This window comes from Amblyomma maculatum, chromosome 8 (assembly GCF_055883805.1).
Source record: "Amblyomma maculatum isolate TAMU_Amacu chromosome 8, ASM5588380v1, whole genome shotgun sequence".
Lineage (NCBI taxonomy): Eukaryota > Metazoa > Arthropoda > Arachnida > Ixodida > Ixodidae > Amblyomma > Amblyomma maculatum.
In genome coordinates, this window is record NC_139351.1 from 87,775,438 (window position 1) to 87,799,567 (window position 24,130).

Here is a 24,130-nt window from a genome sequence, read left to right on the forward strand (position 1 = left end):
CTCTACCGGAAATCTACATCCACCGGGTAATGAAGGTTTTTGCCTCACCGCACTTTAGGGGTTTAAACTGACCTCTCAAATGTTCCCATATCAAGGACTGAAATGACATGGGCTCTATTTGCGCAGATTTATAACTATGTGTACGACGCAGCACATTAAACGAAATACGTAGACATCGCACACTACGATAAACAGAAAAATCAGGCTAAGCACCAATTCTTACGAAACCGTTTCTTTAATTCAGTTGAACCAGGCTTTTTATTCTGAACGCATTAAGGAAGTGCATTGCATATATAATTTCCAGCAGAAATATCCTAGGCACTGCAGACAAAAACTGTGCTCGCAAAATCGTTACACCGCGCTTTGTACATTGCACTGAATTTCATTTGCGACTGAAAGCCTTGCTCAAAAATAACTTAGAAACCAAGATAATTTTTGATTCATCATAATTCATTGTCCAACCCTATGTGGAAGGATGGCACTAGCGAACACTCTCAAGAAAAGGTTCAAAGTAAAAATAATGAACAACCGTCACCATAGCTTAGTCTGTAGACGACCGGACGTGAAATTCGAAGGTCCTGTGTTCAGCTTCCACGGGCGACCTGAAGCTATATTAGAGCGTAATACATAGTGATACCATCCTCAAGGTCGCCAGTTTCATCTGCGCCTCACTACAGATGTGTCGCCAGATGGCAGTAATCCCATGGAGGCGGCTAATGTTTGTATTCAGGAAGATGGGAATCTTCTCTTGCTCTGCTTTAGTGAGGGTGAGCATTAATTCTGCCAACGTGTTGAGTTGGGCGTGCTCCTGGAGCGGACGGTATGAGTTGTTCGAGGCATTATAGTGGCGTATCACGCATGACTTCGTGGTTGAGTGCCTCAAGGGTGGGCCGTTGTCGTTTCTTTTTTTGCGTTTTTTGAAACTATGCCTCATATAGGAGCCGAGGTTTAAATAGAGCACGAATAGGTCGGCGAATGGTATCTCAGCGGGCACCGCCAGATCGATTTGTTATTCTTCGGATGAGTCCCAGTGTGTTCATAACACTCTTGCGTACATCTGCCTACCAGACTCAGCTTTCTCCTGGAGAATGAACATGCCGGCGCAAACCCTTGGTATTTTTCACTTCTGGGAGTGCTGTATTGTCTATAATGAGTGCGAATGGAGTGGATTTAAACGTTCGGCGGCCGTCTTTGTTACCCACATGGACATAGCATGTTTTGAAGAGGCTGACGGATTGGACAATGTTGTTAAGAAATTTTTGAAGGGGATTGATTGCATTTTGCAAGAGAATTATGCTACACCTGGACTGAGCTGATTTGTGGCCATATAATTATACCATGTGCATATGCTAACACTTTAACATTAGGAAGTGAGGAAAATGCATGTATGAGAGGAATAAATGCAATAATAAACAAAGTTGGGGCAAAAATTTACCCCTGCAGTACACCACAATTCGTTGCTTTGAATAGCCTTCTATCGCTACGAATGATTTTTAGAAAACCAGATTCGAAGTCCTCATAAGGCCAGACAGAAAAGAACTGAAGGAATATTGAGGGTGCTCGTTGTGCGGCCCATGGGAAGGGGGCCAATATTCACTGACATAAATGAACAGACAGTGGCAGCTTTTTCTTGCAGATCATCCTGACGTAATAATGTCACCATGAAGATAGTCGAATGATCGTTTATAATATATAAGAAAATTAGTGACGGGGCTCAACCCGGCCGAACGTAATTAACGATCATAAGTTGTGTACTCCTCGCGCTGGGCCTTATCAGCAGGATAGTCCCATTCTGCCTGCGGTTTGCGAAGCAGTGTAGAGACGGCCCAGACACCGCATCTACATGTCTATACTGTGGATGCGATCAGCAGTTAAGCAGCCTATATACCATTACTAAGTAGCTTTGATGTGGTAGCGAGAGCCCCGGTTTAAACCAGCTCGAGACGGATGACGAGTGCACGGCGTAGTTGGTAGTCACGTGATTGGGAGGGTGACAACACTCGCGGTTCGACCGGCAGCGAGCAAAAGGAAATAAACTGTGCGGCCATAATTCGGGGAATCACAATATCAGTAAAATATTCGGCTAGAATAATGAATACATAAAGGGTGCTTGCGTTTAGCCGTTTCTGAACAAATGCCAATATTGATGGCAGTGCTGATTCACATAAATAAGCTATGGAACCTATTCGGCCCAATACCGTGAATGCTTAAAATAGAGATGTATTAATGCAGCACTGTATCCCACAAGCCACTGAAACAAATTTCAAGCTTCGAACGCCAGATGCAGTTATGCACAGACGTTGTCATTGGACTCATCCCAAACGGAGGTAGCTGCTTGCCCGGGCTACCCTCATCACGGGGTCAAACAGCGACTAGACGTGGTCGCTTATGGGCTTGAGTGAATTGAGCGAGCCGCACGTTTGGAAGCTGTGGTAGGATGAGTGTGCTGATTTGTAATCTCAAAAAACTTTGCACCTCGGTAATACAGCCGAACATAATCTACCATTGTAAATGCGGAGTATGTAAAGAGCAGTAGAATTTGGGTGCAGATGGTCCATGAACGGAATTGAGGAGTCCAAAAATAAAAGCTCGCCGAAATTGGCAAAGGCACAACAATCCAACATTCGAGCTGCGAACGAAACTACATGCGCACCAATAAAACAATCCATGTCATGTTGATGAACAAAAAAGTGTCAACCATAGATGCGACTTTAGTGTGCTAGGAATGAATAAAATTCGAAAGAAGAGATATCCCGCAGAGAGGTCAAATGTCACGTCTTTACCAGTGCAGACGGAAATAAGTGAATTATCTCGGCTGAGACACAGCCGAGTAGGGGCCTACACTTTCTGAGGCAGTTCTTTGAGTGCATTAGTTTCCGGTGTGTTGGCAAGCAAATCCCTTGCTTTTACCAAGGAAAACTATAACCTGACCTGACATAAGTTTTGAGGAGTTAAAACTATACCAAGTAGAGCAAATTGCAAAAGTTGAAGGACAGCAGAATTCGGGGCAAAATAAGAAAATCGATTTTTTGGGGCGCCACGCACCCGGGAACTTCCGGTGTTCGAAGGGTGTTTTGCCCGTTGCTGCTATTATATCGTGCCGTGCGCCGAAGTTAACTGTACCTTTTATTCAAATCTATAAGAATAAAGGTAGCGCAGCATGTGCAAGTGTGGCAATTGATATAAGACTGTGATATAAATTGTGCCTTATATGCCTCAATATTACATTACAAAATGAAGCCTATATTGCTGCGCAATAATTATAAAGCGTATACTGCGTTTTCTGGAACCACGTAATGATTTTTAATATGATTGCTTATTTTCCCGAGACATAAAGGGAGCTAAAAAAAGGGGGATTGTTAAATACATCAGGAAAAGTCAGCCGATCGATAAAGTGGAGCAGCGAGCAGTGATGAGACCCGTGTGCGCCGTCAGTATATTGGTGGGTATAGTGAGTGGGCGAGGGCTACCGCACACGAAGGAACGAGAGCACGTGTGCGGCGGCGCAGAAGGTGTTCCTTTCTTGCGAGAACAAGGTAGCATCATTCATGCTGAGGAAACAAGATATTGGATTGCGTAGAGTCTTCAGGCAGGTTGCCGAATCTACGGAGCTTTTTTAACTGAGGAGGTCACGTGGGACACACTCAATTCGAATAGGTTGCGGGATGAGAGCGGTAAGACGACGTATTTTCTGGCGTAATTCTGGGTTACTACTGATGCGTCGTGGTCGGCTGATTCTGCAGGAGCTTCAGTGTGGAAAGTAATGTGGGCCATAGGAAGCAAGAACGAAGTGCTTCTTGGATAGCAACCAGCTCAGCACAGAAGAATGGACTGACGCGACTTTAACCCTAAACATTTTACTAAGCGTTGGCTTGCAGGGAGAGTTAATATTCGGGGAAGCTCATTTTTCATTGAATTTGTGTTAAGGACTGGTCTGGCCATACTGAACACGAATAGTGGTTCCATAAGCAAACAGGAAACCCGCACTAGAAGGTAGCCACGGGTAAAAGCAGTTAACATCAGGTAATATTGTTATACTCGGCTGACAAAGGTTAGGTAAAAGTAGATGCAAACACTACGAGCAGTTGGGCTCGGCTGATTGGAGCGATAGGTTACAACGTACTCATGTACTCAACATCCTTCTTTAAGCCACGTGTTTATCTTTTAGAGCGCAGCACTTTTGCGTCCGTTCCTGGGTTTCGCGTCGGCGTCGTCGTAGGCCTCGTAACCAGCTCCGCCCCCCTTTCATCCCCCCAGCGCTAGATGCGACCGACTGATACCGCTGGATGCCGCTGACGCCGCTAGAGAGTCGAGATAACGTGACTGCATAGAACACCGTCGCCGCCATGCAGAAAGAGGAGGGGAGGGTCCCCCCCCCCACCCCTGTTCTTGTGTGGCGGATAGGGTGCTCTTCAGTTGCCGACGCGCCGGTTATTTCACGTAGGCCCCGGCACGTCGACGAATACGTGACCACCTTCCCACGGCTAGACCTGGTTCTTGGTGCTGCGGAAGCGAGGGTATCATATTTTTTGCGTCGGCATCGGCGGCGTTGTCCCTGAAACCAACTCCGCCGCTGGGGTTGACTCACTATTGGTGTCAGCAGCATCAGTCAGTCGCTGCTATCTCTTCCCTCCTCCCTTTATCGCGTTGTCCGCTTGCTGCGCGCGCTTCTGCCTGCATCGTTTGCCGCTGGGTGTACACGCCGCCCCCCTCCCCCCTCTTCCTGCGAGTCTCCGGTTGTCAAAGCGCAGGCTCGAACTTAATTCCTTTCTTCGCTCCTCCTCCAATGCAAACTCTGTGCGGTGGCAATCAGAGAGCCAGATCGGTGGCGGCGGATCTGTATATGTGCACCGCCCGAGCCGAAATTGCCGCTGCCGTTCGCCACTGCGAAATTATCTGCCAGTTCTTTCTGAGCCATGAGCGAGACGAAAAAATTCTGTGATAGCGCATACATGTGTTGCTCGATTTCTTTGCCTCAATCTATCGAAAAGGTGAAACAGCTTATTTGCTGCACTCGAATTTCGCATTAGGAAGTAACGTAATCGTCGGTAATTTTTTTGAACCTTGTAGGCCGAGGCATAACCACAAAAGTTGTTGTTATATTATATCTTCTGTCAGTGTTGCTATATTATATCTTCTATTCTGATATATTATATCTTCTGCCGAGTCCACGCACCGACGATATGAAAAACTTTAGTGGGCTAAATTTTGTTGCCTTGAATGAAAAATTGCTGCTCTTTCACTAATGTTAAACCTAGTGTGTAGCGATAGCTTAATGCCCTCCACTACGCCTCATCTTTCTCTTTATTTTCACTCCCACCTTCCATCTTTTCCTTACGACTTCATTATGACGTCACATTTTTACTAAACATGACTGGATGTGACGTCGCACATTGCTACTTTTTGTTACGACTTCATTGTGTCACTTTTGTTAATTAAACACGGCCAGATGTGACGTCGGATGACGTCACAGCCAGTCATGGCGTCAAAGTCGAGATGTCGCCATGTGATGACGTCATAGCTAGTCGTTGTCATTACGCATGACTATTTAGTTGTGACTAATGTCTAATTAGTAGAAGGTAGTAACTAGTTAGTCCCAATGCAATCCAAACCAGTTAAATCATTTTAGTCCAACACAATCTGGTCCGATGCTGAGTACACGCTCGCCCGAAATGCGCCGCTAACTAGCCTATCATCCCTACTATCATCTTCACGCTAGAGAAGAATTAGGATGCGCTGACAGGTTGATGGATGCGACCTGGTCAAAACTGGCTCGAAGTACTTCCATGAAATAAAGAAAAAAATCTCGGGCGTGGCGCGGTTGGTAAAGCGTTCGGCTGGGGATCCGAGGGATGGAGGTTCTATTGCCTGCGGACATTTTTTTTTTTTTTATGAGGAGTCCGGCCCAGTGGTGTATCGTGGCCTCACGCACATGCGAAGCAGGCGAGGCGCCGTCACCGATACGGCCGCCGCAGCCACGCTAACCGCACGAAGTGCCAGGCAAGGGGAGGATCCATCCCAGCTGCTGCGGTTGCCATGAGAACGGCTATGCTCTCCGGCACTGACGCGGCTGAAGAAAAGCCACGCGGACGGCTTGAAACCTGGCGTAGTGAAGCTATCGCTTCGCCGAGTTACGGTGTCTAGATGGGTAGGTGTGCTGACCGGCGTGGGTAACGCGTGCCTTTTTTTCATGACGCCGCAGTGGCGCCACCAGCGAAAGCCCGGTTCATGACCGTTTCCTCCGGCCGTCGCCACGCATGACAGAAAGCGACTCGCTTCACTTTTTTCCAAGTGCAAATGAGTTTATTGCAAACAAGCGGCCTTACGGGAATAGGGAAGGCATGTAAACATATTACAATGGCAGGGGAGCCGAGTTTAAGGCTGTTTTTTTACGTACAGCGTGTTTGCTGCGTTCCCGATTTTTCAGGCAAGCAACTCCAAACACTGTTATGTCACTTCCTCGTTCTTAATTTTTTTTTCATTAAATGTTCCACGCCATCACAAGGCAACGCGAATATGTATTAACACAGTGCTCAGTTGTGATTTATGCGTGTGCATGGGCGTAAGCAGACCTTGCGAATAAATAAAATAAAACGAGTGCATAAGCTTGTATTGCAAAACGGTATCTTCTAGCTGAACTTTTGAAAGTGCAATAAATGGCATGCACACATTAGTGTTTTTGAGTCAGTGAAGTAACACACCCCAAAATCATGCCTATGCGTTCAAAGCACGCGTTTCAATTTCAGGTGTTTTCTTGTTTTTTTTCGCGCGTTTTCACGGGCCAGGTTCTTGCTCTTGACCAAGAAGTGGAGGCGCATGATAGAGTAAAACGTGACGACGCTGTTAGTGATCTCAATCTTATGCTCCTCACAACCGATCATAGGCGGAGGTTTGAGCTGCAGAAAAGAGGCGAAGTCTGCGAGACTCTCGCCTCAGTTTAGTGACTGTGAGGCAGTGACTGAAGGTCTCCTCGAGAGATGTCACGAGACTGTTCAAAGCACCAGATGGGAATATTAAGTTCCCCATGCTTACGTGGGCTGTGAGAGCGGCCACAGGCGGAAGGGGAGCTTCTGGCGATGCCAGCAAAACAGTGGCACAATCGGCACATTTAGTCTTTCAAAGAAACTTTCGCGCCACGTATCCTGCCAAATAGAAAATCAGCCTCGAATCACTTTTTCCTACCGCCAGGCTGCTGTGGTCGTTGTCAAGCTGGCAAGCTCTGAGCATTTCGTGTTCATTCTTCGTCTTTCGTTTCGCGGTCACCTTTCTTGACAGGTAAGCAGCAGCATCGGGCAGGGCAGAAGGCACGGCATCTTTCGTCAATCGTGGGTGAGAACGTGGGAAGCTAACAACGTTGCCTTCTATCATATATTTGTAATCCCGTTCGATACACTCTTGGTCAAAATGACGCTCACACACAACGGAGTGTGGCTGCAACCTCTTGTCGGCACGATGAAGAGCAAGCTCCCACCTTTTGAACAGTGCGGGATCCCGCGGCGCCGAAAACAGCGAGACTTTCAGCCCTTTTCTCGATGACTTGTAGCCGGATTTGCAGAAGGGTGCGATACAAGTATTTCCTTTTTGGTCTTCATTCCGATCACTTCTCACAAAAAGCGCAGCGCCTGCTCCGCTACGGCGCTTGCATGTGGACGATGACAGATAGCAAACAGACGAGAAAACAGGTAGCTAGTGTCGTCTGTTTATTGTTTCAATGCCAGACCGCAAAAGTCTCAGTTCCAGCTACTATTTTGACTGATAACGCAAGTAATAAGCAATGTTTTTAAACAAAAATGAGGTTAACAAAACGCGCGATGCGATTGCGACAAGTAGCAGACGACCCGCCGGTGAGCACCGGGCGGAGAACAGCAGCGCCAGTTTCGTCGTCATGAAGCGGAGGCACGCGGCACTACGCTTTGTGCCCTGCCGGTCGGCACACCTACCCATCTAGCCACCGTAGCCGAGAGTCAAAGCAGAATCCGTCTTGGGGATCGCTGAGCCGTATCGGGTCGCTGCTATTGAAGTGACAGCGCCGATGCTAGCAAGTTTCTGCTCACGGCCAGCTGCCTCCGTTGCGGCGCGACTGCTCCGGTCCGCTGCACCCAATCTTTACTAAAAAGTTCATCCGAAATTATTCATATTTTGGTTTAATTATGCGAAAATGGGACTGAGAGATAGGCAGTTCAATGAGTACACCATTTACGGATGACTGGCACATGATGAAGGCCCGGTTCGATTTTTCAAGTGAAACGGGCCTGGATTCCCGCCTTTGATAATTGCGTTCGCGTGTGACACCTGCATGTAAGCGCTTGTGATGAAACGTCTGTCAGTGCACTTTGAGCTTTTTCTGCTGAAGTGCCTCGTGTGCGTGCTTCCGCGTGTGTGACATCATGTGTGTTCAAAGACAAGTGATGCGTGTATAAGACGTATGCGGCACGTTGAGTTCAACGAGTGAGGGTGTTAACCTCAAGTGGGAGAGTATCACTCGTGTATTGGTAAGTATTAATAATTATTATTATTTACCAATACACGTGTGATACTCGCCCACTTGGTACATTTAGAATTTCTGGTGCGTGTTCCTGCGATTGTGCTGGCATGTGAGAGTGCGGAGTTCTTTGGAACTGTGGTGGTGTTTCTTCACTGGCAATGGGTGTGTGTTCAAGACATGTGCGGCATGTTGCGTTTCATGAGTAACAAGCAAAACCTCACTGTGCTATGACATCATCACCCTTCATTCACACCCTAAAGGGCCAACCACATGGAGCGAACTTTCTCTGCGAACTTCATGCGGCGCGACGGAACGCCGACACACAGTCGCCGTGCCGAACCACATGCAGCGAAAAACTGACAGTGTCGGCAGCGTCGGCGCCCGAGTGAGAAAACGCACGACCTGGGATCGATTCAACAACGGACTTTTCACATTAAATGACATTTCAAGAGCAACGCATAAACTAGGCAGCGTCTCAAATTGCACCCGACAGCGCTTTTATACTGCCTCCGAGTGTACGTCCGACGCCGTAGCAACAGCGTACTGCAGGCACGTCTCCCTGAAGCAGGGTTTGGCCAGTGTTGGACGGAACGTTGAAAAGCTCCCGCTTCAGCTGCGTCATCAGAGTAGGCAAAATCGCAACGCTTACAGCACCTTATGGCAGGACCTTACCAAAGCAGTGCCACCCGCTGGCGCCGCGGACGACAGTGCTCAGCCGTGCGCTGCTCCCTAGTCGTCGCTAGGCCTATTTTGTTACGCATCGATGGTACAGTACTACATGAAACGACGCTATGAAATTCCTTCGTGCTATAGTAAATTGTTTACTCATAGAACTGCCTAACGCTCAGTCCTATTCTCTAACAATAAAAGCAAAATATTATCAACTTCGGCTCCACTTTTTAGCGGAGGCGGCGTGCAAGCGGACCGGAGCAGCCGTGCCGCAACGGCGGCAGCTAGTTGTGAGCAGAACCTTGCTTGAATCTCAGCTGTCGCTTCTATATCAGTCACTCGGTATGGCTCAGCGATCCTCAGGAAGGATTCAGTATTGACATTTCGCTTATTATCTACGGGAACAACGAACTTTAGCACACCTTTCTAAAGTTTTGCGTATCGTCAGTGCGCTCGACTCGGAGCTGCAGCCGTTGCGGAGCACCAGCAAGTGCTGCCATCTCACGGTGGTCGCGCCCAGGAGTGTCCGTTCGCCTGGCCGCCGGCGAAAATATCTGGCCCGGCTTTATAGCCGGCGAACGGCAGTTCGCAAGGTTTACCGCGGGAAAATCCCTCCATGTGGGCCGGCCTTAACTTTCCTTTAACTTCCTCTTCTCCCTTCCCCGGAGTGTTGTAGCAGGCCAGGGTCTCTTTACCGCCGGCCAAACTCTCCACCTTCCTCTCTTAGCTTTAAATTATTATTTCTCTCTCTTTCTCTCTTGAACCTCATAGCGCCGTTACGTGAGCCATCAGTGAGAGGCCCTGCAGGGTTGTGCAGTGGTAAGACGCCCGGCTACAGGGCCGGAGGGTCCGGGTTCGAACCCGACCCCGGCGGCTGCGTTTCGATGGAGGCGAAACGAAGAGGCGTTCCTGTGCTGTGCGATGTCAGCGCACGTTAAAGATCCCCATGTGGTCGAAATTACTCCGTAGTCCTCCACTACGGCTCCTCTTTTACTCTTTTCACTTTCACTCCCCCCTTCCTTCCTTCCCTTACGGCGCGGTTGAGGTGTCCACAGAAACAAGTGAGACAGCTCGGCGCCTGGCCTTTGCCATAAATCAATCGGTGGGAAACAAAATAAGAATAGCGACGAGTAGGGAGCAGCGCACGGCCCGGCCAGAGCACTGTCCGCCGCGCTAGTGGGCAGGCACTAATTTGATAAGGTTTCGTTAAAAGTGGCTGTAAGCGTTGCAGTTTCGCCTACTTTGATGATGCAGTTGAACTGGGACCTTTCGACGTTCCGCTAAACAACGCTAGCTCACTCAAACCCTGTTTCAGAGACTCACCTGCACTAAGCTGTTGCTTCGACTTTCTGGCGCCTTTTCAGACGCTGCTTATTAAGGCGATAGGTCGAAAGCCTTTATTGCCTCATCGTTGTTAGCAGGAGCTGTCGGCAGAAGCTTCGCCAGAGGGTGTCACACTTTCGAGGGAGATAGTTAAAAATGAATAAATGAACCATGCCTCCACCAGAAATCGACAACCACCGGGTAATAAAGGTTTTGACCTCACCGCACTTTAGGCGTTCAAACTGACCTCTCAAATGTTTCCATATCAAGGACCAAAACGACATGGGTTCAACTTGCGCTGGTTTATCACTATGTGTACGACGCAGCACATTACACGAAATGACGTATACATCACACACTAAGATAGACTCAGAGAGAGAGAAGCACCGTTCTTACGAAACCGTTACTATCATTCATTTCAACCAGGTTTTTTTAATTCTGAACGCAATAAGGCATTGCATTGCATATAAAATTTTGAGCAGAAATACCCTGGCTCTGAAGACAAAAACTGTGCTGGCAAAATCGTTACATCGCGCTTTGTACATTGCACTGAATTTCATTCGCAACTGAAAGCCTTTCTCAAAATAACTTAGAAACCAAAATAATTTTTGATTCATCATAATTCATAGTCCAACGCTATGTGGAAGGATGGTGCTAGCAGACACACCAAAAAAATTACCGACGATTACGTTACTTCCTAATGCGAAATTTGAGCGCAGCAAATAAGCTGTTTCACCTTTTCGATAGATTGAGGCAAAGAAATCGAGCAACACATGTATGCGCTATCACAGAATTTTTTAGAGCGCGCGAAGAAAGGAATTAAGTTCGAGCCGGCGCTTTGACAACCGGAGACTCGCCGGAAGAGGGGGAGGGGGGCGGCGTGTACATCGAGCGGCAAACGGTGGCGGCAGAAGCGCGCGCAGCAAGCGGACAACGCGATAAAGGGAGGAGGGAAGAGATAGCAGCGACTGACTGATGCTACTGACGCCGATAGTGAGTCAACCCCAGCTGTGGAGTTGGTTTCAGGGACAACGCCGCCGATGCCGACGCAAACATTGATACCCTCGCTTCCGCAGCGCCAAGAACCAGGTCTAGCTGTGGGAAGGTGGTCACGTATTCGTCGACGTGCCGCGGCCTACGTGAAATAACCGGCGCGTCGGCAACTGAAGAGCACCCTATCCGCCACACAGGAACAGGGGGGGGGGGGGGGCACTCCCTCCAACCCCCTCCAATTTCTGCATGGCGGCAACGGTGTTCTATGCAATCACGTTATCTTGACTCTCTAGCGGCGTCAGCGGCATTCAGCGGTATCAGTCGGTCGCTGCTAGCGCTGGGGGGATGAAAGGAGGGCGGAGCTGGTTACGAGGCCGACGCCGACATCGACGCGAAACGCAGGAACAGACGCCAAAGAGCTGCGCTCTAAAATAGGTTCAAAGTAAAAATAATAAACAATCATCACCATAGCTTAGTCTGTAGACGACCGGACGTGAAATTCGAAAGTCCTGTGTTCAGCTTCCACGGGCGACCTGAAGCTATATTCGAGTGTATAATACCTAGTGATACCATCCTCATGGTCGCCAGTTCCACCGGCGCCTCACTACAGATGCGCCGCCAGATGGCAGTAATCCCAAGGAGGCGGATAATGTTTGAATTCAGGAAGAAGGGAAGCTTCTCTTGCTCTGCTTGTCTGAGGTTGGGCAGTTAATTCTGCCAACGTGTTGAGGTGGGCGTACTCCTAGAGCGAACGGTAGGAGTTTCGCGAGGCATTCCAATGACGTATCCCGCATGACTTCATGGTTGAGTGCCTCAAGTGTGGACCGCTGTAGTTTGTTTTTCGGTTTTTGAAACTATGCAGAAGTTTAAAGAGAGCACGAGCAGGTCGGCGTGACGTATCTCAGCGGGCACCACCAGAACGATTTGCTATTCGTCGGATGAGTTCCATTGTGTTCTTAACACTATTCCGTACATCTGGCAATCAGACTCAGCCTTTTCCTGGAGAATGAACGTGCCGGCGCGAACCCCTGGTATTTTTCAGTTCTGGGAGTGTTGTACTGTCAATAATAAGTGCGAATGGAGTGGATTTAAAAGTTCGACGGCCGTCGTTATTACCCACATGGACATAGCATGTTTTGGAAAGGCTGACGGATGGGACAATGTAGTTAGGGAATGTTTGAAGGGTATTGATTACATTTTGCAAGAGGTTTATGCTGCACCTGGACTGAGCTGATTTAGTCCATGTAGTGATACCATCTGCATATGCTAACATTTTAACATTAGGGAGTGAGGAAAATGCATGTATGAGAGGAATGAATGCAATATTAAACAAAGTTGGAGCTAAAATTTACCACTGCAGTACTCCACAATTCGTGTTGTGGAATAGCCTTCTTTCGCTACGAATGATTTGTAGGAAACCAGATTCGAAGTCCCCATAAAGCCACACAGAATACAAATTAAGGAATATTGAGGGTGCTCGTTGTGCGGCACATGGGAAGGGGGCCAATAGTCACTGACATAAACGAACAGACAGCGGGAGCTTTTTCGTGCTGATCATCCTGACGTAATAATGTTAACATGGACAGAGTCGAATAATCGTTTATAATATATAAGAAAATTAGTGGCGTGGCTCAACCCGGTCGAACCTAATTAACCATTGTAAGTTGTGTACGCCTCGCCCTGGGCCTTATCGGCAAGATGGTCCGATTCTGAATGAAGTTTGGGACGCAGTGTAGATACGGCCCAAACACCGCATCTACATGTCTAGATTGTGGATGTGATCCGCAATTAAGCAGCCTATATACCGTCTCTAAGTAGCTTTCATGTGGTGGCGAGAGCCCCGGTTTAAACCAGCACGAGACGGACGATGAGTGCACGGCGTAGTTAGTAGTCACGTGATTCGGAGGGTAACAACACTCGCGGTTCGACCGGCGGCGAGCAAAAGGAAATAAACTGTGCGGCCAGATTTCGGGGAATCACAAAATCAGTAAAATATTCCGATAGACGTAATGAATACATACAGGACACTCGCATTTAGCCATTTCCGAACAAATACCAATATTGATGGCAGTGCCAATTCACCTCACTAAGTTATGGAACCTATTTGGCTAAATACCTTGAAGGCCAAAAATAGTGGTGTAATAATGCAGTACTGTATCCTACTAGCCACTGAAACAGATTAAGCTGCGAATGCCTGGCGCAGTTATGCACAGAGATCATCGGACACATCCCAAACAGAGGTAGCTGCTTGCCCGGGCTACCCTCATCACGTGGTAAAACATCGACTAGACGTGGTCGCTTATATTCGCTTCAGTTAATTGAGCGAGCTGCACGCTTGAAAGCTGTGGTAGGATGAGTGTGTTGGTTTGTAATCCCAGAAAACTTTGCACCTAGCTAATATAACGGAACATAATCCACCATCGTAAATGCGGAGTATGAAAAGAGTAGTTTACCTTGGGTGTAGATAGTCAATGAACGGAATTGAGGAGCCCGAAAATAAAAGCTCGCGGAAATTGGCAAAGGAACAAGAATCCCACATTCGAGCCACGAATGTTGATGCACAAAACGTCAAGATAAATACGCACCAATAAAACAATGCTTGTCATGTTGATGCACAAAAAAGTGTCAACCATAGATGGGACTTTAGTCTGCTAGGAATGATTAAAATTCGAAACAAGAGATATCCCGCAGAGAGGTCAAATGTCACGTCTTTATCAGTGCAGACGGAAATAACTGAGGCGTTTAGTGGCCTCCACTTTCTGAGCCTATTCCCTTGAGTGCATTAGTTTCCTGTGTGTTGGCAAGCTAATCCCTTGCATTTAACATGAATTACCTGACCTCACATACGTTTTGAAGAGTGAAAACTATACCAAGTAGAGCAAATTGCAAAGGTTAAACGACAGCAGAATTCGGGGCGAAATAAAAAGATCGATTTTTGGGGCATCACGCATCCGGCAACTTCCGGTGTTTGAAGAGAGTTTCGCCCGTTACTGCTATTATATCGTGCCGTGTGCCAAAGTAAACTGTGCCCTTTATTCAAATCTACAAGGTTAAAGGGAGCGCAGTAAGTGCATGTTGTGGCAACTGATATAAGACTATGATATAAATTGTGCATTATATCAGTCAATATTACATTACACAATGAAGCCTATATTACGGCGAAATAACAGTAATGCGTACACTGCGTCTTCTGCAACCACGTAATGATTTTAGATATCATTGTTTATTGCCTCGAGACATAAAGGGAGCTAAAAAAAGGGGGGTTGTTATATAGATCAGGAAAAATCAGCCGATCGATAAAGTTGAGCAGCGAGCAGTGATGGGACCCTTGCGCCCAGTCAGTATATTTGGCGGGTATGTCAGTGGGCGAGGGCTACTGCACACGAAGGGACGAGAGCACGTGTGCGGCGCCGAAGGAGTTCCTTTCTTGTGAGAGGAGGGTAGCATCATTCATGCTGAGGAAGCAAGCTATTGGATTGGGTAGAGTCTCCAGTCGGGTTGCAGAGTCTGCTGAGCTTTGCTAACTGAGCAGGTCACGTGGGACACATTCAATTCGAATACGTTGCCGGATGAGAGCAGTAACACGACGTATTCTCTGGCGTAATTCTGGGTTACTACTGATGCGTCGGGGTCGGCTTGTTCTGCAGGGGCTTCAAGTGCGGAAAGTCATGTGGGTCATAGGAAGCAAGAACGAAGTGCTTATTGGATAGCAACCAGCTGAGCACAGAAGAAAGAATGAACTTCCGCGACTGGATTAATTCATTGTTAAACTTTATTGGGGAAAATTGGGGTTAGGGGTAGTGGGTCATGAAAGAGTAGTAGTCGGCAGTCCTGTGTCCAAGAGTCCGTTGGCCTCGGCTAGAACCTTAGAAATTTTGTTAAGCGCGTGCTTGCAGGCAGACTTAATATTCGTGGAAGCTCATTTTTCATTCAATTTGTGTTAAGGACTGGTCTGGCCATACTGAACAAGAATGGTAGTTCCATAAGCAAACAAGAAACCCGCACTTGTAGGCAGCCACGGTTAAAAGCAGTTAACATCGCGTAATATTGTTATACTCGGGTGCCAAAGGTTTGGTAAAAATAGATGGAAGCACTGATTGTAGCGATAGATTCCAATGTACTCATCTACTCAACATCCTTCTTCAAGACACGTGCTTATCTTTTTAGAACGTTTTAGGCTAAGGCATAACCACAAACCTTGTTCTCATATTATATCTTCTGTCAGTTTCTCCCTATTGAAGACAAAAGTTCTCACACACGGCTCGCAGAAGTAGTGTGTTTTATATACGCTAAGGTCGTAAATTGAATTTTTAATTTTGTAAATTTAAAGCGCTTGCGTAGCACCGGATGCTTCAATCCTTCTTGAACGCCCCGACGCTGATCGAGTTCAATGAGCATCAGAAGTGTTCGTGTGACAGAGAAATAAAGCACCGACAAAGTCATGCGGACGCGAAATCTTCCTGCATAGCCATACAATGCTTACGCATTAGCGCTGCGGATGGGCAATGGCGACGATTCTGCCGCGAATCGCAGGAGGGGGCACCAAAGTGGTCCGAGAGCACTATGGAACTCACACTGCAGAAATGCGAAAGCCTATCCCTTCCTCTCTTTCCTCTTTCACTCCGACATTCCTACCTTTCTTCACGGCGTGGTTCAGGTGTCCACAGAACAAGGGCGGCAGATGCTGCGCCTTTCCTTACCTGTGAACCAATTATTATCTCATTAAAAGCCGATTCACATGGATAGATTTGGTGAACCCTGGGAAGCGCCGCCCGACGGCGTGTAGCTGGCTGGCGGGGACCGTTCGCCGCTGATCAAGCCGGGCCAGAGAATTTCGCCGGCGGCCGGGCGGCCGGCCGCGCCTGTGCGTGACCACCGTGCAAGGACAGCACTAGCTGCCGCTTCGTGTCGGCTGTATCTTCGAGTTCTGAGCGCCGACGATATGAAAAACGTAAGCAAAGGGTGATAAATTTTGTTGCCTTGAATGAAAAATTGCTGCTCATTTCACTAATGTTAATTAAGCCTAGTGTTTAGCGATAGCTTAATGCCCTCCACTACGCCGTATCTTTCTCTTTATTTCCACTCCCACCTTCCACCTTTTCCTTACGACTTCAATATGACGTCACTTCTGTGTGCTAAACCTGACCGGTTGTGACGTCACACCTTCCTCCTTTTCTTTACGACTTCATTATCTGTGAGTGTTGTTTATTAAACATGACCAGATGTGACGTCAGGATGACGTCAAAGCCTGTCATGGCGTCAAAACCCAGACGTCGCCATGTGATAACGTAATGGCTAGTCATTGTCATTACGCATCACTATTTAGTCGTGAATAATGTCTAATTAGTACAAGTTAGTTACTAGTTAGTCCCAATGCAATCCAAACCTGTTCAATTATTCTATTCTAACACAATGCTGTCCGATGCTGAGTACACGCTCACCCGCAATGTGCTGCTAACTAGCCTATCATCCCTACTATTATCTTCACGCTAAAGAAGTAAGATGCGCTGATCACGGTATGACAGGTTGCGGGATGCGACCTGGTCAAAATTGGCTCACAGTTCTTCCATGCAATACCAAAAAAAATCCCAGGGGTGGCGTGATTGGTAAAGCGCTTTGTTGGGGATCCCAGGGATGCAGGTTCGATTGCCAGCGGACACATTTTTGTTTTATAAGGGGTCCAGCCCAGTAGGGTGTCGTGCCGTCACGCACGTGCACAGCAGGCAGAGCGCCGTCACCGAAACGGCCGTCGCAGCCACGCTAACAGCACGAAACGCCAGGCAAGGCGAGGCTCCATCCCAGCTGCGGCGGTTGCCATGACAACGGCTATGCTCTCCGGCACTGACACGGCTGAAGCAAAGCCACGCTGACGCCTTTTTACCTGGCGTAGTGAAGCTATCGCTCCAATAAGCTGAGTGTCAAAACAGAATCCTTCTCGGGGATGGCTGCGCCGTATCGGGTCGCTGGTATAGAAGCGACAGCGTCGATGCTAGCAAGTTTCTGCTCACGGCCAGCTGTCTCTGTAGCGGTGGTGGTGGTGGTGACAAACGTTTATTGATCCAAAAAGGGTGGATGTATGCATCCGCCGGATCTATGAACATTCAGCCCTTACAGATACTGGGTGGGGTCCCTATTACGGGACCCCAGTGGCATCGGCCGCTGCCCGGGCGCGCTCGACCAAGGTCTTTTGCTCCTGCAGGTCATAGCAGCCGAGCAGGGTCGCCTCCCAGTCCTCCCGAGTGTGGTTGGGGTGAGGAGGAACAGCTGGGTTGGATGGGCAAGCCCACACCATGTGGTAGATGTCCGAAGACTTCTCCAGATACAGTGCGGACAACTGCCCGTGAAGGAGGGATTAAAATGTTTTAGTGCTGCCGGGCGCACAGAGTGTTGGTATAAAGACGGAGTAGAAGCCGCTCCTCCGTCTTAGATAGACCTTTACTCGGGCGAGGGTAAAGGCTATGACAAGATTGATAATAAAGAACAATGTCTTTAAAAGAACACGCGGGTTCGAATTCGAGATCCTGATCTAGGGGGTCGAGATGGGAAGCCCGGAAAGAGAGCGCGCGGGCGGCGGCGTCGGCTGCCTCATTCCCCCCGAGACCCATATGAGCAGGAGCCCATACTATATTCCGGTAAGCGGGGTCCCCGGTGTAGGTGCAATTTTGAAGTAGTCGGTAGGCTAAGTATGGCACCCAGCCTTGCTCGATGTTCCGATAGGCCCCTCGCGAGTCGGAGATAATTGTTTTAGAATCAGTGTGGGTGGCGACCTCCTCCGCGTGAGTTATGTCACGGGCGCGAAATGTAAGCCCGTTAACAGTTTTGGATTGGTGGACCACTGCGGCCGTGTACCATTCCCCATAGTGGGGGCCGCAGGCGTCCACGTAGTAAATGCCGGGTTTCGACCCATAATGGCGGCCCAGGGCTTCCGCCCGCGCCAGGCGCCGGCCATTGTGGTCTTCACGTGTCATGTTTTTAGGAAGAGGGCGTACGTGGAGGGCGCATCTCCACTCGAAAGGGAGGCGTACACGATCTTCCATAAGGGTGGTATGTTGGATGTGTAGCCGGGCAAGGAGGCGGCGACCCGACAGTGTCTTAGAAAGACGTGTGTATTGGTCAGTTAAGTGAGCCTCTTGGATCTCCCGGAACGTATTCACCATGCCCAGGCCCAGTAGACGCTGGTTGGAGGTGTTCAGGGGGAGATCGAGGGCTCTCTTAAAAATTTTGCGCAGGACGTCTTCGAGTGCATCCTCGTCTTGTTTCCGAAGGTGGAGGTAAGGAGTCGAATACAAGATTCGACTGGTCACGAATGCATGCGCCAGCCGCAAGGCGTCTTTGCACCGCAACCCCCCACGTTTGTTAGAAACCCGGCGGACCATGCGGCCCACCTGGTCCCCCACCTTACGGAGTTTCGCCAAGGTAGTGTCCGACCGTCTATGTTGATGAATGAAGAGCCACAGTACCCGGACTTCTGTGCGTTCAGGAATTGATCCTGTCTCTAAAAAGAGCTCAATTTTGGCCGTAAACTTTGGTGAGGGGCGTATGGGTACAAATTCAGATTTTTGAGGGGAGCATTGAAGGCCGCAGCGGCGAGCATAACGGTCCACTATGGTTGCCGCTTGCTGCAGTTTGGCCTCAATATCTCCAAGAGAACCTTGCGTAGCCCACAGGGTGATGTCATCGGCATACAGCGCATGCTGCACACCAGCGACAGCACCCAACTGGGCCGGCAGGTGCATCATAGCCAGATTGAATAAGAGAGGAGACAGCACTGCACCCTGTGGTGTTCCTCTGGTTCCAAGTTGGAACGGGCCATGTTCGGTGTCCTGGATTTTAATGTGGGATTGGCGATCTGTCTAAAATTGTCGAATGTATCTGAACGCGTTGCGTTCGCAACCGGTTTGTGAAAGATGAGTGAGTATTACCTCATGAGTAACATTGTCGAAGGCTCCTTTCAAGTCTAAGGCGAGTATGACCCTATCGTTGTGAGGGCATTCGACCGGGTCAAGAACGTCCCGATTAAGTTGCAGCAAAACATCCTGTGCGGACCTGTGCAGGCGAAATCCGAACATGGAGTCTGCGAAGATGTGTTGATTTTCCAAGAACTCGGACAACCTGTCACGCACCATCGTCTCCATTAGTTTGCCCGCACACGAGGTTAGAGAGATGGGGCGAAGGTTGTCCGTGTTGATAGCCTTGCCAGCTTTTGGCGCGACTTCTCCGGTCCGCTTGCACCTCACCTTCGCTAAAAAGTGCAGCAGAAATCATTCATATTTTGCTTTCATTATTAGAGATAGGGATTGAGGAATAGGCAGTTCAAAGAATTAACCGTTTGCGGATAACTGGCTCATGTTGAATTCCCGGTTAGATTTTTCAAGTGAAATGGGCCTAATTGCCGCCTGTGACAATTGCATGTGCGTGTGACACCTGCACAGCCGCTTGTGCTGAAATATGTGTCAGTGCACTTTGAGCTTTTTCTGCTGAAGTGCCTCGTGTTCGTGCTTCCGCGTGTGTGACATCATGTGTGTTCAGTGAAAAGTGGTGCGTGTTCAAGACGTATGCGGTACGTTGAGTTCAACGAGTTTGCGTGTTCTCCTCAAGTGGGAGAGTATCACACGTGTATTGGTAAATAAGAGTAAATATTATTATTTACCAATACTCGTGATACTTGCCCACTTGGTACTTTCAGATTTTCTGGTGCGTGTTCCTGCGATTGTGCTGGCATGTGAGAGTGTGGAGTTCTTTGAAACTGTGGTGGTGTTTCTTTACTGACAGTTGGTGTGTGTTCAAGACATGCGCGGCATGTTGCATTTCACCAAGTCACAATTGAAACCTCACAGTGCTATGACGTCATCACCCTTCATTTACGCCCTAACTCTCCTTTAACTTCCTCTTCTCCCTTCCCCGGATTGTTGTAGCAGGCCAGGGTCTCTTTACCGCCGGCCGACCTCTGCAACTTACTCTCTTAGCTATAAATTACTCTTTCTCTCTAGAACTTCATAGCGCCGTTTCATGAGCCATAGGTGGGAAACAAAATAGGCGTAGCGATGAGTAGGGAGCAGCGCATGGCCAGAGCACTGTCCGCCGCGCTAGTGGGCAGACACTGCTTTGGTACGGTTTCGTCATAAGGTACTGTAAGCGTTGCAATTTCGCCTACTTCGAGAATGCAGCCTAAGCGGGATATTTCGGCGTTCCGCTCAACAACGCTAGCTCACTCAAACCCTGTTTCAGAGACGCACCTGCACTATGCTGTTGCTTCGACTTTCTGGCGCCTTTTCAGACGACGCTTATTAAGGCGATAGGCCTTGATAATTCGAGGGAGATATTTAAACATTCGAGGGAGATAGTTAAATATGAATAAATAAACCATGTCTCCACCTGAAATCAACAGCCACCGGGTAATAAAGGTTTTTGCCTCACCGCATTTTAGGGTTCCAAACTGACCTCTCAAATGTTTCCATATCAAGGACTGAAATGACATGGGCTGAATTTGCGCAGGTGCATGACTATGTGTACGACGCAGCACATTAAACGAAATAGGTATACATCGCACTACGATAAATTCGAGAAAGGCGTATACCATTGCTACTCAATCGTTACTATAATTCAGATCAACCAGGCTTTTTATTCTGAACGCATTAAGGCAGTGCATTGCATATACAATTTCCAGCGGAAATATCCTAGGCACTGCAGACAAAAAACTGTGCTCGAAAATCGTTACACCGCGCTTTGTACATTGCACTGAATTTCATTTGCAACTGAAAGCCTTGCTCAAAAATAAATAAGACACCAATATAATTTTTGATTCATCATAGTTGATTGTCCAACGCAATGTCAAAGGGTGGCGCTAGCGAACACTCTCAAGAATAGGTTCCAAGTAAAAATAGTAAACAACTGTCACCATAGCTTAATATGTAGATGACCGGACGTGAAATTCGAAGGTCCTGTGTTCAGTTGCCACGGGCGACATGAAGCTATATTAGAGCGTAATACCTACTGATACCATCCTCTACGGTCGCCAGTTCCATCTGCGCCTTATGGAATTTTTAAAGGGATTGATTGCATTTTGCAAGAGGTTTTTCTGCCCCTGGACGGAGCTGTTTGGAGGACATGTACTGATATTATCAACATATGCTAACACTTTATCATTAAGAAGTGAGGAAAGTGCATGTATGAGAGGACTAAATGTAATATTAAACAAAGTCGGCGCTAAAATGTACCCCTGCAGTACTCCACAATTCGTACTCCACACTACGATAAACGCAAGAGTCAAAGCAAGTAGCGATTCTTACGAAACCGTTTCTATAATTCAGTTGAACCAGACTTTTTATTCTGAACGCATTAAGGAAGTGCATTGCATAGAAAATTTCGAACAGAAACATCCTAGGCACTGCAGACAAAAACTGTGCTTGCAAGATCGTTACATCGCGCTTTGTACATTGCACTGAATTTCATTCGCAACTGAAAGCCTTTCTCAAAAATAACTTAGAAACCAAAATAAATTTTGGTTCATCATAATTCATAGTCCAACGCTATGTGGAAGGATGGCGCTAGCGCACACACTAAAAAAATAGGTTCAAAGCAAAAATAATAAACAATCGTCACCATAGCTTTGTATGTAGACGACCGGACGTGAAATTCAAAGGTCCTGTGTTCAGTTGCCACGGGCGACCTGAATCTATATTAGAGCGTAGTACCTAGTGATACCATCCTCACGGTCAACAGTTTCATCTCCGCCAATCAACAGATCTGTCGCCAGATGGCAGTAATCCCATGGAGGCGGCTAATGTTTGAATTCGGGAAGAAGAAAAGCTTGCAAGAGAAGCAGAGAAGAGAAGCAAGAGAGGCGGAGCCCTGGACTGAGGGCAACCGACCATTGTACAGAAGTGGACGAGGTCGACGGAGAAGACTTGTGGATTCAGCAAGCAGACATCTCTGAAGACGTCCCTAAAACCGCCAAGTAATATAGGGCTAAATAAAGTTTTTATTCCTTCCTTGTCTGTCGTTGGGCAGTTAATTCTGCCAACGTGTTGAGTTGAGCGTATGCATGGAGCGGACGGTATGAGTTGCTCGAGGCATTTCAGTTACGTGTCGCGCATGGCTTCGTGGTTGAGTGCCTCAAGTGTGGACCGCTGGCTTTTCTTTCGGTTTTATGCGAAGCATATTAACGTAGGTTTCGGGCCTTCGCGCGATGCCCGGCGGTGGCCACCATTGACCCTGAAGTGGGGTCACGTGACATGACGTCACGTGATGACGTCACACCGGCTGCAGTTGGGGCCTCATATAGCGCCGTCGGTCGCCTCCCGGCGGAGGCTACCATTGACCTTGAAGTGAGATCACATGATCTGACGTCACGTGATGACATCACACCGGCTGCAGACGGGGCCTCATATCGCGCCGTCGGATGTCGCCCGGCGGAGGCCTCCACGCTTCGGTTCGCGCCGTCGCGCGCGACGCGGCGGCGGCGCCACCATCGCTGCATCACGTGATATGTGGCGTCACGGCAGGGATGAAGCGACGTGCGCCCGCCGTCGCGTCAGTCTCTGTGCCCGCAACTGCGCCAGCGTCTTTGCGCCGGGCTTGTATGCGGTCAAGATGCCTACGACGATTAACCTAAAACCACGTCTCCGTTACTTAGCCCCATCCACACTGAGGCAGCTGCTTAACATGCTTCGCATCCACTGGGCTTAACCTTGATAAGCTTCCAATTTTTGAAACTATGCCTTATATAGGAGCCGAGGTTTAAAGAGAGCACGAACAGGTCGGCGAGCGGTATCTGGGCGGTCACCACAAGAACGATTTTTTACTCTTCGTATGCGTCCCAGTGTGTTCATAGCACTCTTGCGCACATCTAATAACCAGACTCCCTTTTCCAGGGGAATGAACTTGCCTGCGCAAAACCTTCTTACGTTCCGATTCAGGGAGTGGTATATTGTCAATAGTGAGTGCGAATGGAGCGGATTTAAAAGTTCGGCGGCCGGCTTTATCGCCCACATAATAATAATAATAATAATAATAATAATAATTGGTTCACAGGAAAGGAAAGGCTCAGTATCTGTCACACTTGCTATGTGGACACCTGAACAGCGCCGTAAGGGAAGGAATGAAGGTGGGAGTGAAAGTGGAAAGAGAGAAAGGGGAGCCGTAGTGGAGGGCTACGGAGTAATTTCGACCACCTGGGGATCTTTAACGTGCGCTGACATCGCACAGCACACGGACGCCACTTCGTTTCGCCTCCATCGAAACGCAGCCGCCGTGGTCGGGTTCGAACCCGGGAACTCCGGACAGTAGTCGGGCGTCTTTACCACTGCACCACCCCGGCGGGGCTGCCCACATGGACATAGCATATTCTGGAGAGGTTGAGGGACGGGCCAATGTTGCTAAAGAATTTTTGAAGGAGATTTGTGGCATTTTGCAGGGCGTCTTGCTGTACCAGGACTGAGTGGTTTGGAGGCCATATAGGTATATCATCTGAATATGCTAACACTTTAATATCACAAAGTGAGGAAACTGCATGTATAAGAGGAATAAATCCAATATTAAACAACATTGGAGCTAAACATGAACCCTACGGTACACCACGGTTAGTGTTGTGTAGTAGCCATCTTTCGCTACCTATGATTTTAAGGCCGTCAGATTTGAAGTTCCCATGAAGCCAGTCAG

At 48.3% G+C, this 24,130-nt stretch overlaps 1 protein-coding gene across 6 annotated transcripts in view; it reads right to left on the reverse strand.

Moving 5' to 3' along the window:
- Positions 1-24,130, reverse strand: part of LOC146181709 (inaD-like protein) — a 1,346,554-nt gene that overhangs the window by 1,073,670 nt on the left and 248,754 nt on the right. The gene's annotated exons all lie outside the window — the stretch shown is intronic.